Here is a 13,923-nt window from a genome sequence, read left to right as displayed (position 1 = left end):
CCGCGGCATATGGAGGTTCCCAGGCTAGGGGTCGAATCGGAGCCGTAGCCACCGGTCTACGCCAGAGCCACAGCAACGCGGGATCCGAGCCGCGTCTGCAGCCTACACCACAGCTCACGGCAACGCCGGATCGTTAACCCACTGAGAAAGGGCAGGGACCGAACCCGCGACCTCATGGTTCCTAGTCGGATTCGTTAACCACTGCGCCACGACGGGAACTCCTAAACTTATTTTTAATAGTACTTAGCTATTTGTTTACATAATAGCACTATACATTCAAACATTGCAAAACACTATGGTATGCTGCATTGTAATGTATGTAAAGATATTAAATTTTATTTTTTACTTGTTTGTCTTTTTAGGGCTACACCAGTGACACATGGAAGTTCCCAGGCTATGGGTCAAGTTGGAGCTGTAGCTGCTGGCCTACACCAGCATCACAGCAACACTGGATCCTTAACCCACTGAGCAAGGCCAGCGATGGAACCCGCGTCCTCATGGATCCTCGTCAGGTTCCTTACTGCTGAGGCATGATGGGAACTCCAAATATATTAAATTTCGACTCATTTTTTCAACAGTTCATGAGATTTTACGGACATAAACACATCATGATGAATGGTGTGTGTTCCCTGAACCTGGATTTCTAGGAAGTCTTCCTGTCAATATTGAGAAGGTCCATCATGTATAACAACGTTCAGTCAAGGTTTTAAAACCCACGAAGTGCCAGCGTGCACTTGATCTTCCCAGCATCTTTGTGGGCCATGTGTTATTACTGAAAAGCTGAGCTACACACTCTGCCCCAAGGTATGTATTTAACCAGTGGTTATGACTGAAACACAAAGTGAGGTGTTCTGGCTTTAAATCCCTATTTTCTGTTTTCACCCCATTAGAAAACATAGTTCTATTTGAATTCGTTTAGTTTTGAAAATATTTTTTAACATCTTTTTAAGGTCTTTAAATACATGAAACTTTTTTTTTTTTTTCAAATAAGGGCTCAATTAATTACATTTTGGACGCGGTGTCTGTGGGGAGGTTAAAACAAACATGCGGTGCCAATACAGCTCCCAGCCTTGACCTTCCACATGCAAACAAGCTGTTTGGACACGGCCAGGTGCGGGTCAGAAGCACCCCTCCCCCGGCTCGGCTCAGGAAAGACCGCCAGGGCCCGATGCTGCCCTGCGCCTTCCTGCCTGCTGTGCCCGGATCTCACAGATGGGTAGAGAGGCCCTGGATCTTCCAGAACCATCGAGGGCTGGTGCATTTTTGGAAAAAGCAGCACACACACCCCCCAATTTCTGCGGGCTGTTTGCGGGAGGACCTGCTTTGCTTTTGGTTTTAATGCCGGTGGGGCCTCTTTCTCTTCTGCGAGAAAGAAGTTAAAATGCAGATAGGGAATCGTTGATAGTAAATTACGGTTTATCCGTAAGAGTTTTGCAATAGGATTGTCAGGTGAATGAGAAATTCTTATCCTTGGCTCAAGACGGCGGCCACCGTGAGGAAGGCGTGCTGCGGGAGATGTCACCGTTATTTCTGAGGATCAACCAAAGAGAAACACGTCTGCACAGAATCCAAGAAGAATCACAGAGCCGGCAGGAGAAATGGACGTCAAAAAGAAACAACTCCAAAATCCAGAGGATGCTTGTGAGGACATTGTGCTTGCGGATGAGGGCTGCATAATGACACCTTATCAGATTGGTGATGTTGTCATTAGCCATTCTCAAGAAGAAACTCAAGAAATGTTAGAAGAAGCACCAAAAAATCGGTCAGAAGAAACGGACGCCTTAGAATCCAAAGTGGGATCAATTCGGCCGGTGTTAGCAGATTTGAAAGTTCAGTTATATGCTAAATTTGGGAGGAACAAACCTCGAAGCTGATGAAAGCTAAACATTTTATGATACTTTTTAAATTTGTTTAATAAGCTTGAATATTGTTTAAAAAAAAGAAATTCTTATACTTGGCTCATGGTAGCCTGAATATATATATAATGTGTGTGTGTATACACATATTTTTTCATAAGAACCCATAGCTATCCGCTGTATATTATCTAGTACATCTGGGTACATACATATGATGACTACAAGAGCCAGGTGTATCTCTAAAATGTGTTGAAAAAATCAACTGCAGATTTCTTAGGAACTTTGGAAACTTAGAGAGAAAAAAGTGGTTCAAAGCCTGGGCTTTGGAATTAGACCTGGGCTTGAGGACATTGCTGGACTTCTCTAAGGTTTCTTATCTGTAAAAGGAGAACGGAAACACCCACCTTTTACAATTTCTGTGAGGATTATGTGTAAAATAATGCAGGCTTTACACACCTCCTGGCACAGAGAATGGGGCAATATGTTGTAGCTATTATTAGCACCAAGCTTTAGGATCATTTCTCTTGGCATCGATTCCTGTAGAATAATCCTATTAATGCTGGAAATGTAGGTGATTAAGTTGAATATATAATCACACTCAGACATACCCTGAAATTACATCTTTGAACAATCCTTGGGATCAGTCAGTTTATTTAACACTTGTCTCTAGGGTACAAGAAAATGTTAGTTATTTGAGCTGTCTAAATTTAGGATCCCAAACCAACAAACACTTACTACTTATCCAAAAGAGATTTTTGTTAGGATTTTCTATTACTCAGAACTGTTGATGAGTTACTTTCGTTTGCACCAAGTTGGTCATTCTCACCTCTGGCTTCTTTTGGATAAGCAGTAAGTGTTTCTTTTGATGGACAATGATAAAAATACAACTCAAAGTAGCTTCAGCAAAAGGGAAGGTTTCGGCTGCAGGAACTGGGAACTTTGAGGGCTGATCTAGCTTCTAATGATGCTAAATGCCGCCAGAGCTCAAGTTCTCTCTGTGTGTTGGCATCGTTTTGCAAAGAACTGCCATGAGCCCTGGGGTTAGAACCATGAGCTGCAGGCATGGGTGGTTCCTTCAGCGTGAGAGCCCAGAGAAAAGGAGCTCCGCTCTCTCCAGGGAGCTATAAATCTTCCAGAACCTAAGGGCAGAGAAGATCTTATCTCAGAGTAGGTGGGACACTGTAAATCATTTCACTGGACTGCAGGGCCTGGGGAGAGGCAATGCCCAGAAGAAAATCAAGACCTGATTCGTGATAAAAGAAGACGGAGGAGTGAGTAGGTAAAACCCGCTCGATGCCCACAGTAAATGTTTTGAGTCTGATTGTCTAAGAACAAAAACCTCAGTGTGGCCTCATGGCAACTATTAAAATATGCACTATTTCACGGAACCACATAAAAATGTTTCAAAGGGGCACTGGGGTGGGACATTCTTGACTCATGCTTATTCTTCATGCTCATCTCCACATGTGGTAAACATCTGCAAAAAAAAGAGAGAGAGAGAGATAGTTATCCTCGTATGTTCTGCATCTTGAGCAGTACGTGTAACTACATGAAAAAAGGGGGGAGCTTATCTTTCCATATTGAAGAAACAAATAAGACCATTCGTAAATAATAATCACGCACCACTACACGAAAAGGAAACAAAGGTAAAAGTGTCTCCGTGTTAAAAGAGCAGATCAGGCAATTAATAAATAATAGCCTAAAAATTTGCCAATTTTAAAAATAAGAACAAAAGGGTTAACATTCTATAACCAAAGTACATGATATTAAAAATACAGTTAAAGAAAGACATCATTATTTGCATTAGCGAATTCCTATCGAGTCAGTTTTTTTATAATATGACTTTATGTATTTTATTTTATTTATTTACTCCATGAGTTTATTGCCTTTATAGTTGTACAAGGATCATCACAATCCAATTTTATAGGATTTCCATCCCACACTCCCAGCCCATCTCCCCACCCGCCTCACCTCAAGTCAGTTTTTCTAAGTGAAACAGAATTATATTTGCCAGGGAAAATAAGTTATCTTGAATATCAAAAAATACAAGAGTTCCTGTCGTGGCTCAGTGGTCAACGAATCTGACCAGGAACCGTGAGGTTGCGGGTTCGATCCCCGGCCTTGCTCAGTGGGTTAAGGATCTGGTGTTGCCATGAGCTGTGGTGTAGGTTGCAGACACGGCCCGGCCGGATCCCGCGTGGCTGTGGCTGTGGCGTAGGCCGGTGGCTACAGCTCCGATTTGACCCCTCGCCTGGGAACCTCCATATGCCACGGGAGTGGCCCTAGAAAAGACAAAGAGACAAAAAAAAAAAAAAAACAAAAAACAAACAAACAAAAAAAACCCAAAAGGGAAAATCTCATCTCCTATGTTGAGTCCCAATGCTGACGACAACTTTTAAACTCCTGATTTCATTCTTGCTGTTATGAGTGGGTACAATACTAATACTCTCAAATTAGAAGATTCTTGAGGAGAGTTCCCGTCATGGCTCAGCGGTTAAGGAACTCAACTAGCATCCATGAGGATACGGGTTCCATCCCTGGCCTCACTCAGTGGGTTAAGGATCCGGCTTTGCTGTGCCTGTGGTGTAGGCCGGCGGTTACAGCTCTGATTTGACCCATAGCCTGGAAACCTTCACATGCCTCGGGTGCGGCCCTAAAAAGACAAAAAAAAAAAAAAAAAAATTCTTGCTAAGACCTCACTGTGCTCTGTGCAAACATGATCTCATCTTTCAGCTTGGTTATGTTCCAGGTCCAGGAGCGAGGGCAAGTTTACGATCAGGGGAGGAGAAAAAGGGAAATATTTACATAAGCTCCATAATAAAACTTAAAAAAAAAAAAACCCAAAGAAATCTGTGCTATATATATATATATAAACTCTCTGAACTTGGCATATAGGGGTACACAACCCGAGCAAGGAAGAGTCACAGAATATGGGGAAAAAGTTAGAAAAAAGCAAAGTCACCTTTTGCAATGGAAACGCAAAAACAAATGAGATGAGCCATCTGAAGATATCTTTCCAAGAGTAACACATCCCAAGTTTGAAACCTTACTCCTGGTAACGTGAAAGCGCCTTCCTAAACCGCCATGACGTTGCATAAAAGAAATCTCATCTGGGAGTTCCCGTCGTGGCGCAGTGGTTAACGAATCCGACTAGGAACCACGAGGTTGCGGGTTCAGTCCCTGGCCTTGCTCAGTGGGTTAAGGATCCGGCGTTGCCGTGAGCTGTGGTGTAGGTTGCAGACGTGGCTCGGATCCCGCGTTGTTGTGGCTCTGGCGTAGGCCGGTGGCTACAGCTCTGATTCGACCCCTAGCCTGGGAACCTCCATATACCGCGGGAGCGGCCCAAGAAATAGCAAAAAAAAAAAAAGAAAAGAAATCTCATCTGGAAGCATCATATTCAAACATTAACTAATTAATTAATATGTAATAAGCTGACATCTAAGAAATGAAAAATTGTCGAGGCCTTTTTGGTTTATATCCAGAGCTCTTCTGAAGGACAATGGACATAGTATCCCCTGTCATACACAGTAATTAACGAGAACCACCCTATTCAAATCTAATTTCCCCTCTAATAGTCTCAAAATATTTACTGAGAGTTTTAGTAACTTATTTACCTACACAGGGGAGAAGTGTATTATCCTTCAGTAATAATATCTATACAACCACTGTGAAAGACAGACTGGGCAATTTATTCAGTTGATACAGTTAGGATAAGGAGTTCCCACTGTGGTGCAACAGGATCTGCGGTGTCTCTCGAGCTGGGACACAGGTTAACTCCCCAGCCCAGCACAGTGGGTTAAGGATGCATTCGGCTGTGGCCACAGCTGCAGTATAGATCACAAGAGAGATATGTATTCTATTCTGGATAATTCTGTTAGATTTGGATTTGAATTATCAAGTTTCTTCTCTAAGCATTTTTTTTTTTTTTCATTTTTGGCCATGCCCACGGCACATGAAAGTTCCTGGGCCAAGGATTGAACCCGCACCACAGCAGTGACCCTCACCATGCCGTAACATCTCCTAATCCTTAATCACTAGGCCACCAGGGAGCTCTTGATAACTATTAAGTCTTGTGCTAGATACTTTACATGGAATGTATCATTTAATCTTCACAGCAACAATTATTATCCCTCTTTTATGGCTGAGGAAAGTGAGGTTTTCATTTAGCTATACATTTACCAAACTTCTGTCCTGTTACCTATTATCTATTTGCATTCAGAAACATCTCCTCCTGGAGTTCCCACTGTGGCACAGTGGGTTAAGAAGCCAACTGCCGTGGCCGGGGTCACAGCAGAGGTGTATATCCCCTCCTGGTGCCATGGGTTAAAAGAGCTGGCGTTGCTGCAGCTGTGGCTCTGATTCCGTCCCTAGCCCAGGAACTTCCATGTGCCATGGATGCAGTCATAAAATTAAAAACAAAGAAAAAAAAGAAGAAAAAGAAAAGTCTCCTCCTTTGTGAATTATCTCTGATCACAGCTGCCTCTCCACATAAGTCAAGTACTGGGCTCCTAGCAGCTCCTTCATCAATGTCAGAGCTGATCACTCTGATAAGGTTCTAAATTTAAAGTGATTATTAAGATCAAAGGGTAGCAGCTACAACATCAAAATCTGCCACTAACTCACGGGGTAACCTTAAACTTTAAACTGGGTGAAATACAGAGAAAAGCATAATTTTCCAAGATATATATAAATTCAATCATGGAGAATCACTTATATGGTAAATTTCAAGTGAGCTAACAGGATGAATTTCATACATTTCTAAATCAAGAAAAGTAACGTATTATGGTATATATAATATTTATCCCATAGGTATTCATGAACTCAATCCATGATGAAATCTAGGGATTTTTTTTCCTTTTAGGCCTACACATGCAGCATATGGAAGTTCCCAGGCTAGAGGTCGAATCAGAGCTGCAGCTGCCGGCCTACACCACAGCTCACAACAACGCCGGATCCTTAACCCACTGAGCGAGGCCAGGGATTGAACTCGAAACCTCATGGCTCCTAGTCGGGTTCGTTTCCACTGAGCCATGATGGGAACTCCTGTTCATGTACATTAAAAACAAACTCATGTGTGTACAGATTATAGTGTGGTTTGTTTTCTTTTTATGTTTTTTGTCTTTTTAGGGCCACACCCACGGCATGTGGAGGTTCCCAGGCCAGGGGTCTAATCAGAGCTGTAGCTGCCGGCCTACACCACAGCCCCAGCAACGCCAGATCCAAGCAGTGTCTGCAACCTACACCACAGCTCACGGCAACGCCAGATCCTTAACCCACTGAGCAAGGCCAGGGATCAAACCAGCAACCTCATGGTTCCTAGTCGGATTCGTTAACCACTGAGCCACGACGGGAACTCCTATAGTGTGATTTTTAACAACAATAAAGAAACAAAGATCTGAGGCTTTGATTCTACAAAGTCAAAACAACCAATTCAAAAATAAACGTTTGGTTTTAAAAAGATAGCATTACCCTTTATGCAATCAACTATTTTGCTTTCAGTTTCACTAAGTACCTTCTTGTTTGGGCATTGCATTAAATCCACTTTAGTTATGTCTATTTTGAGACTGTTGACCAGAGAATTCTATTTCATTTGAAATAAACTCTTCTTACAAATTCATCCAGAAGACAAGACATCTTGTTTTTCTGTTCAGGCAGTTATTTATCCTCCAAATACTTTAACCTGGCCCCAAACAATGAGATCCGAGGAACCAAAATGAATCTTTAAAAAACATGAATAACAAAGACAATTATAATAGAGTTGCTCTAGTAAGAATTAAATATTATCTCATACACACTTTTATTTTATTTTTATTTTCATTTTTTCTCTTTTTTGTCTTTTCTGGGGCCGCACCCACGGCATATGGAGGTTTCCAGGTTAGGGGTCAAATCAGAGCTGTAGGCACCAGCCTACTCCAGAGCCACAGCAACTCGGGATCCGAGCCGTGTCTGCGACCTACGCCGCAGCTCACAGCAATGCCAGATCTTTAACCCACTGAGCGAGGCCAGGGATCGAACCCGCAACCTCATGGTTCCTAGTCATATTCGTTAACCATTCGTTCCCGCCACAACGGGAACTATTTTTTAAAGTATTCTTCTAAGAATACTTGTTAAGGGAGTTCCTGCTGTGACACAGTGGGTTAAAGATCCAGCTTGTCTCTGTGGAGGAGCCGGTTCAATCCCTGGCCCAGCACAGTAGGTTAAGGATCCAGCATTGTTGCAGCTGTGGCACAGGTCACAGCTCCAGCTTAGATTCAAACCCTGGCCTGGGAAATTCCATATGCTATGCGTGCAGCTAAAACAACAACGATAACAACAGCAACAAAACACTTGTTGAAATTTCAACTGTCAATTCAAAATATTAGTTGAGACCAAAACGTAAGCAATTTCATTTATTTATATTTCTACATCCACAACTACGCAGAAAATACAGTATCCATATACAGGATTTTTTTAGAGGAACATACATGTCAACAGTGGAATGTCTTTGATGTTTACATTAAAATGAAGGCAGATACTGATCTCGCAAAGGTTCTCAAAACTTCCTTTCTGTCCTAGACAAAGAATCCTCTGATTTAATAGTTTATTCATCAATCAATCATCATTGTTCTGCACTGTAAAAAAAAAATCAATATATTTTACAAGGTCAGACCTGCTCACTCCTTCTTTACTTAAAATATGGTAGAAACAAGCGTGCGTGAACGTAGAAAATACGTTTCAGTGATCAGAATATGAAAGATTAAAAACATATTCTGGCTACATTAATAAAACTTTCAAAGGGATTGCAACCAATTCTATCAAAGCCTCAGAAGTTCCTGTTTTGGCACTTAAAAGAGAAGACCATGAAACATCTTGTGAATTTTTTTCTTTGTGGATAATTAAACACAAGCCATGAGAAGACAAATGTACAGATGTACACCATATTTTCATCACTCTTGAGGACTGGAGACACGTATTGGAGACTTCATATTCAAAAGAAAAAAACATTTGAACCACATTTGAGACAAGTTACTGGCTTTCCCGAAAATAATGTCTTTTTGGTAGTTTACCCAGCTTAACCCCTAGAAGTGGCTTCTTTCAGGAAGGCCAAACACAGTCTCAAGTAACCAGTGCGCATGGCTTAGGCCTGAGTGTGGGGGCTGGGGATGCTCTAGAAACCCTTCTCTGGGCTCAGAGACATCTAGCCTGCCAGTGGCTGTCACCAAAGCAACTCCATCCCTCCTGGGGCTGGCAAGAATTCCTCTCCTGTTTGGGGGTGGGAACTGACGTTCACAAGCGAAAATGAGAGGGACCATTAGTCCCCCTTCTGTGCTCTGGGAATCAGCATCCTGCAGGGCGGACACTCAGACTCAATGTCATTACCAACCACGTGTGAAACCGTGAGGAGCCGCATAGGAGAGACCCATCCCCACAGCCCTTAGACCTCACCTGGCGACTCTGCTCTTGGTGGCAACACATGTTCACTCATTTCGTCTATTCAGCCAACATACAATGGGACCCCGTCACAGGCCAAGGGTGGCTGGGTGCTAAGGACACCACCTGAACAGGATGATATAAGCTGAGTAGCGAGGGAAATTAATCAAATAATCCCACTAACTGTGTGTGTGTGTGTGTATATACACGCAAACATATAATATAAAAATCACTACATATACCATCACAACTCTCAGAAGGACTAGGCAGAAAACGTACACAGCGCTGTAACACTGAAAATAGGGGAGAAGGATGGGGGCGCAGGGGCGACGTCAGGACAGCGTCCCTAAGGAAGTGTGTGATTCTTGTACGGGGCGGGGGGTGAAGAAGGGGGGAGGGGAAGAGAAGGGTGGGGGTGGAGGCAGGAAGAACATTCCAGACCCAGGGAGCAGCAAGGAGAGGGCTATGGCGCTGGAAGAACGGACTGAGGGTCGGTACCGCCGGATCCCAGCGAGCAAAGCGGGTAGGGAGGGACGAGGGCTCGAGGCCGGAAGCACAGGCCCTAGTTGCCTCCAGCTTTACAGTTTTTCACCCCAGGAGCCGAGGGGAGACACGGAAGGGGTGAGCCCGGCCGCAGGGCCGGCAGGGGGCTCCCGGCAGGTGGAGGGGCTGCGGGGCGTCTGGCCGGGTGTGAGCATCTGCGCCCCACTTGCCAGGTCCCGGCGGGGCCGGGGCGGCGCGGGTGCGGGCGGGGGCGCGGGGACGGGAGCCGCCCGCGCCGGGTGAGCGGACCCCTCGCCTTGGCGAGCAGACCCTTCCGACGAGCCCTTCTCCGAACCCTGCGAAGCCCATGCAAGACGTTTCCTCTCGCGGTTGTGCAATTGGGCAAAGCCGTCTGCCGCGTGCCACTCGTGCTTCTCTGACGCTCCCTCTCACTCCGGGGAAGGGCAGCTCAGATGCCACGCGTGGCCCTCGGCGGGCGGGAAGGGAAGGAGGTTTCCAGGCCCTCGCGCCTCCTCCCTCCTCCACCGCCTGCCTGGCCTGAAGGGAGGAAGCGCTTCGTCCCGCTCCAACCGCAGGGGGGCAGACCCGCCCTGGCCTGGGGTCCCGAGGGCTCTGCCCGTTTGGGCTCAGCTGACCAGCTGCTCCTCCCAGCTTCATGCTCTGCGTCGCCCACTCCTGCCACCACCACGCGTCCTCACCTGCTCTGGGGACAGCATCTGATAAACGCTCACTGAGAGGTAAAGAGAACGTGGTGAATGCCTTCTCCCCATGAACATTTATGTTTTAAAACCCCCAAATCAGGAAAGGCAGCCAACAGAGAAAGTATTTGGGAGGCAAACTGGCAGTGTTTGACCCTGAAATGGCACAACCTCCCCAGTCAGTCATGCTTGTCCTATAATTTGCCTCTCTTCCAACACATGGGCAGCAGAGCTGAGAAAAAGAAAAAAAAAAAAAAACAGCAAGGAAAGGACTGAGCGGTTTCCCAGGTGGACCAAACCATCGTGTGCACCGGCTCCCGAATCTCCCTGGGTTCTACCCGAAGAGAGGACATGAAGACGCAGGTTCGATCCCTGGCCTCGCTCGGTGGCTTAAGGATCTGGTGTTGCCCTGAGCTGTGGTGTAGGCTACAGATGCGACTCAGATCCCGCCTTGCTGTGGCTGTGGTGTAGACCGGCAGCTGCAGCTCCAATTAGACCCCTAGCCTGGGAGCTTCCATATGCTGTAGGTATTGCCCTAAAAAGCAAAAAAAAAAAAAAGCGAAGAGCAAACCTTGCCTGGTGGCCCAGGTCCCTCTCCTCTGGTTCCCACCTACCAGCCTTCCTGCCTCACTCGTACGTTCTCCTTAACGGGGAGCTTTGCTGCCTGTAAATCCTGTGTTCTTATTTTCCTCTGCTCTTTGATTTCTGCCAGTGTCTTCTTCTCCAGTATCTATTTCCTCCTTTTGTTTCCCACCTCTCAGCTGTTTTTCCACACCCAGCTCAAATCGCTCCTCCTCCAGGAAGCCCTCTAAGACCACTTCCACCTGTGTTATCCTCTCTCCCTACTCTGCTTCTCCCAGCTGCTCCCCAATTCACCCCCACTCACCCTTCCAACAGGACTGAAAAGTAAAAGAAAAACCCTCTGTTTCACACCTCTTCGAAATGACATTGCAGGAATTGAGACAATGAAATTGCCTGGAAACCAGCCACCGGCTAGTTTCTAGTCTTGGTTCCACCCATAACCAGCCCTGTGAGCTCACACACTTCAACCTCGACTCTTTTTTTTTTTTTTTTTTTTTTGTCTATTTTGGCCTTTTCTAGGGCCGCTCCCATGGCATATGGAGATTCCCAGACTAGGGGTGTAATCGGGGCTGTAGCCACCAGCCTACATCACAGCCACAGCAACGCGGGATCCGAGCCATGTCTGCGACCTACACCACAGCTCACGGCAACGCCGGATCCTTAACCCACTGAGCAAGGCCAGGGATTGAACCTGCAACCTCATGGTTCCTAGTTGGATTCGTTAACCACCGCACCACGACGGAAACTCCTCAACCTCAACTCTTGAGTTCGTTTTCTTCATGGACAAAAGGGTTAGACCATTACTAGTAAAGCCTTCTCTAACTCTGCAATACCAAGATTTTAATAACTAATTTTAACAAACCTATTTCAGAACTAAATGTAGAGAGTCAGTCAGTTATTATATAAGGAACTTAGACACATGTTGGACACTTGGTCTTCAACAAATGAGTTGCTGATTACTTCGTATTTTTCACCCTGGCAAGAAAACTGAGGCTCAGCAATTTGAATAAAGTAACCCAAGGTCAACAGCTAGCAGTGACAAAGCCCAGGAGCTCCAGCTTAAAAAAATAGAAAAGTAAAAACAGCAAAAACAAAACAAACGAAAACATGTGCTTTCCCTCCACCTCTCTGATCAAAACCAATCACTCTGTACGTAAGAAGTGCAGTTTATTTTCTGTAATTGCTCTCTCACTTCATCTTCATACCAACTCAGTGAGTCAGGTATTATTACACTCGGTCTACACACGAGGAAAGACCAGTTCAGAGGGCGGGATCACTCGCTGATGAGCACACAACCCTAGGCAGCTAAACGAGGACCCCACCCCAGAATTCCGCCTCAAAGCCTACCTTATTTCTAATACTTGGCACGATGGCAAGATGCAGTGAATAAAGTGAACTCTGGTCTATCGCATTTCTGTGCTAAAGGTACGCCAAGTGGTTGCTTTTGACAAACCTAGAAAACCCAAGAGCAATAGTGAATGCATTTACTTCTCCCTCGGGTGATTCTTCTACGATTCCACCTGAGGGTTCTTCCAGCGGCCACCGGGTTCAGAGCACCTGCAGTTGCCGCTGCCACTGAGAGGGATGGCACACCCCAGCTCCACAAAGAAAGCTCCCCCCAAGGCACTCAACCATTTAGGAGACAGACACTTCCAAGAGTCAGGCCCTGGGCGCCCTGCTACCCACGGAGACTTCTGCTTCATACCAGATGTTATTTTTTTCCCCTACACATACGCTGAGGTCTGGGGGGATCCAAAAAGAGATGCATTTCCGCATCGATGCCAAGTCAAAAGGGAAAGTTGGGAAGATTTTTATGGTCCATTTACTTTTTAAAAGCTAAAAAACATTCGTATTTTCAGGCTCTTGCATATGACAAGTTTAGACCCAGGAGCAAATTTCCAGGAAGGCCACTTTCCCCTCTTCGAGTGGAACTGTGAAAAGAGCCCAGGACTAGGAGGCCCAGGGTATGGGTTCTCGTCCTCGCTCTGCTGTTTCCTCCCTCGGCCAAATCCCTTAAACGCTGAGCTGTTTTCCTCTTTAAAAAAGAGAACAGATTAAAAATAAACAGAAAAAAACACCGTCTGACCTATTTCACAGGGGCTTTGTGACAGAGTTTTTGGGAAAGTGTTTTGTCTACTAGAAAGCACTCCTCAAGTGTAGGGGCTCCCTATCAGTGCAGCCCCAAGGGGAACCTGAGACAGACGTCCATGTGCCAAGTATGTGTGCGCACTCTGCCACCTAGTGGCCGCACAAAGAAATCTTTTTAAACTATGATAATATTAAGATGTATTTAATGAAATGAACCTTGTTAATATCTTTGGCCACATGGAACCAATCGTCTGGATTTGCCATATTTTAATCAATTTTTACTGACTTGATCCATGTTATATCACTGATGCAGCCAAAAGAAACCAGCACGAGCAATATAATTACATAACTATAATTTACTTGAATGAAAATTTATGATCCATTTTTTCAAGTTAGATCAGGGTTTGTTTTTTTCCCCAGAACATCGTCATTTAACAAGAGAGTAGTTACAGGGTGCTACTTTGTGCCAGAGCTCTTGGTTCTCGACAGCAGAGAACCAAGCAAAGTTCCTGCTTTCAATGGTGCTTACACTGTGGTGGGGGAGGCAGACAATCACTGATGAATATAGGGCTGGATGATGAATTCTGTGAAGAGAAACCAAGCAGAGTGGGGGGATTGCGAGACCAGCAAGGCGATGTGTGTTCCACTCCAGACAGAGTTGTTAGGGAAGGCCTTTCAACAAAAACACCTGGTGGAGGGAGTTCCTGTTGTGGTTCAGTGGTAACAAAACCCACTAGTATGCATGAGGATGCAGGTTCGATCCCTGGCCTCGCTCAGTGGGTTGA

At 45.2% G+C, this 13,923-nt stretch overlaps 1 pseudogene; it reads left to right on the top strand.

Annotated features, from left to right (window-relative positions):
• The first annotated feature begins 1,168 nt into the window (after window positions 1-1,168).
• LOC100157600 (prefoldin subunit 4-like) lies at window positions 1,169-1,884 on the top strand (annotated as a pseudogene).
• Window positions 1,885-13,923: the final 12,039 nt, after the last annotated feature.

This window comes from Sus scrofa, chromosome 4, assembly GCF_054392235.1.
Source record: "Sus scrofa isolate SSC_HxYL_T2T_F1_AM1 chromosome 4, Sscrofa_HxYL_maternal_Yorkshire_Landrace_v2.0, whole genome shotgun sequence".
In the NCBI taxonomy this organism is placed as follows: Eukaryota; Metazoa; Chordata; class Mammalia; order Artiodactyla; family Suidae; genus Sus; species Sus scrofa.
This window is presented reverse-complemented; position numbering and strand designations above follow the sequence as displayed.